This window comes from Palaemon carinicauda, chromosome 1 (genome assembly GCF_036898095.1).
Source record: "Palaemon carinicauda isolate YSFRI2023 chromosome 1, ASM3689809v2, whole genome shotgun sequence".
In the NCBI taxonomy this organism is placed as follows: domain Eukaryota; kingdom Metazoa; phylum Arthropoda; class Malacostraca; order Decapoda; family Palaemonidae; genus Palaemon; species Palaemon carinicauda.
In genome coordinates, this window is record NC_090725.1 from 7,252,401 (window position 1) to 7,255,949 (window position 3,549).

Below are 3,549 nucleotides of genomic sequence, written 5' to 3' on the forward strand. Positions count from 1 at the left end.
CTATTTGACTAGTTGGTAACTTTGGTGCCATATGCCTGCCTCCAAGCTTCCAGACTATGTCCTAGAAGGAACTAGAATAATTAAATTGATGTATATTAGCCTCCAGGAATGGTTAAGCAGCAGAAGGGACCCAGCACATCTCTTCGAAAGAGCCAAAGTTCGCAAACCCTCTCTCCTCTCAAACGTGAATAAGTTTTTACCCAACGTATATCTCGTATAGTGTTGTTCAAACACTGGTGGAATTTACTGAATGTTAATTCAAACAATAACATAGTTGGATGAGAATAGATGCCTAGGCTTGTAGAGGAGGATATAGATTCTAGATACATGTAGACAATTCATTTGTGGGCACCCCTTCGAGGTTTATAGCATTTTTGCAATTAATAAAGAAAGTTCTTACTTCTGGGTGTAGCCAAACAATATAGATGAATTCATCATCAGCATCATCATCATCTCCTACGCCTATTGATGCAAAGGGCCTCGGTTAGATTTCGCCAGTCGTCTCTGTCTTGAGCTTTTAATTAAATACTGCATTCATCATCTCCTACTTCGCACTTTATAGTCCTAAGCCATGCACGCCTGGGTCTTCCAATTCTTCTAGTGCCTTCTGAAGCCTAGTTAAACATTTGGTGAACTAATCTCTCTTGGGGAGTGCCAAGAGCATGCCCAAATCATCTCCATCTACCCCTCATCATGATCTCATCTACATATGGTACTCGAGTAATCTCTCTTATATTTTCATTTCTAATCCTGTCCGGCCATTTAACTCCCAGTATCCTTCTGAGGGCTTTATTCTCAAATCTACTAAATCTATTGGAGATTGTTTCATTGTCATGCCATGACTCATGTCCATAGAGTGACACCGATCTCACTAAACTGATATATAGTCTGATTTTTTTATGAAATTTTAGGCGATTTGATTTCCAAATTTTACTTAACCTAGCCATTGTCTAATTTGTTTTTTTTCAATCTTTCACTAAATTCTGATTCTAAAGATCTGTATTGGAGATCATTATTCCTAAATACTTAAATAATTCTACCTCATTAATCCTTTCTCCATCCAATGATATTTCATCTTCCATTGTATACTCCGTTCTCATCATCTCTGCCTTTCTTCTATTTATCTTCAGCTCCACCTCGTGTGATATTTCATGCATTCTGGTAAGCAAGCATTGCAAATCCTGAGGTGTTCTGCTAAGAATGACAGCATCATCAGCATACTCTAGGTCTGCTAAATTCCTATCACCAATCCAGTCCAATCCTTCTCCACCATCTCTGACTGTCCTACACATTACAAAGTCCATGAGGAGGATAAACAACATAGGTGACAACACATTCCCTTGGAGTACTCCGCTGTTCACTGGAAACTCACTTGATAAGACTCCATTAACATTAACTTTGCACTTGCTTTGCTCATGAACAGACTTGATCAAATTTACACATTTAAGGGGAATTCCATAATAACGCAGGATTCTCCAAAAAATTGGCCGGTGCACACTATCAAAGGCTTTTTCATAGTCCACAAATACCATCAAAAGAGGATTTCTATATTCTATGCATTGCTGTACATGTCTCGAAATGAAAATTTGGTCCGTGCAACTTCTACCTTTTCTAAATCCTGTTTGTTCATATCTCAGCTTTTCACCAATCTTTCTCTCCAGTCTCTTTAGAATAAGAATACTATATATTTTCATAACAACTGACGTAAGTGTTATGCCTCTGTAATTATTGCAATCAGTCAGGTCTCCCTTTTTAGCTATTTTCACAAACACTCCTAACTCCCATTCATGAGGTTTTGCATTTTCATACCACATTCTACAAAATAATCTTATAAGTAGTCTGGGAGTCACTTCATAGATGAATTAAAAGATAGAAAAAATATTTGCGTGTGTGTCTGGCACTATATTTACAAATTTATTAGCTATGTCTTGAGGGTCAAGTGCAACAAGGCACTTTTGGTGAGCATGACAGATTTACCATTTAGCAAGTTTTAACTTTAAAAAATGATGTATTTGTAGAAAAATAATGTCTAATAAGGAAATGAAATGTTTAGGTGCAGCAAAAAATGAGAATAAATTCACAAGCAGCTGCTGCAAGCGTTGGTGTTTGTCGACTTCGTACGTAAACAATAGGTTACATCAGTCAAAATTATAATGAACAATTAATGTAACCAAGAACCCAATGAAAAAGGATATAAGCTATTTCTTTATCATTTTATACTAATTTTTGTTGAGTATATATCTTATAGTATTATAACTAGCTTGATTACAAGCATCTTTTACTTAAGACTCGGAGGGAAAAAATGGGGGCTGGGGTGGCAATCAATATACTGTCACCCTTAACAAAAAGTGCGGAGGTATGTACCCCCATCCAGCCACAGATGACACCCATGTCCTATAGAATACAGTTTAATTCTCCCCAAAGCCCTGCCTCAAATCCACCCCTCTATTTTTATCTCTCATCCACTATTATAGTTACCATATCCATCCTCCTATAGGCCTGAACAAAATATTCACTTTTACTATAAAATACCATCATCTATAGTAAAATAAAAGGAATCTATTATCAGCATACACACATAAATACACACACACACACACACACATATATATAAGTGTATGTATATATAAATACATGAATATGCACATAAATATGTGTATCGAGCATGTACGTTATTTTTAAGAATTAACTTTTTATTTCACGTATTTTGTTACAAAGCTTTATGTAACCTTGTTTAGGTATGCTGTATGACCAATAAAAGGTATGAACACGAGGGTTTGTGTAATATCAATGTTTCCACATGGTTAGAAGTGCATGAAAGTTCACGAAGTAGATTTATTCTTCTTTTTTAAATGTTTCGAGGAGTAGTTGCGCAGAGATAGTTGAGAGAGAGAGAGAGAGAGAGAGAGAGAGAGAGAGAGAGAGAGAGAGAGTTGCCTCACCTTGTACTCATCTGCTACTTGACTAGTAGGCAACTTTGGTGCCATAAGTTTGCCCCGAAGCTTCCAGACTGTGTCCTAGATTCCTAGAAGGAACCAGAAATATTAAATTGATATATATATATATATATATATATATATATATATATATATATTATATATATATATATATATATATATATATATATATATATATATATATATATATATATATATTAGCCCCCTTGAATGCATAAGCAGCAGAAGAGACCCGGCCTATCCCCTCAAAAGAGCCAAAGTTCGCAAACCCTCTCTCCTCTTAAGTGTGTGACCACTCAAATGTGAATATCTCGTATAGTGTTGTTCAAATGCTGGTGGAATTTATTGAATTTTAATTCAAGTGTAGTATGTTAATGTAAGTACATTTAAAATAAAAATTTTTTAACTGGCCCTGTGAAATGTAGGTTAAACAGTGAAGTGTATTTATTTTGCTTAAGTGTAATAATTGCATTTATGTAAGTTTCATTTAGTGTTTAGTCCTGAGAGTGTTAAAGTGTTAAATATTTTCATCAATTATCAAAATTAAGTATTTTCATAAATTAATTTCCAGTGAATCAAGGGATTGTATAAT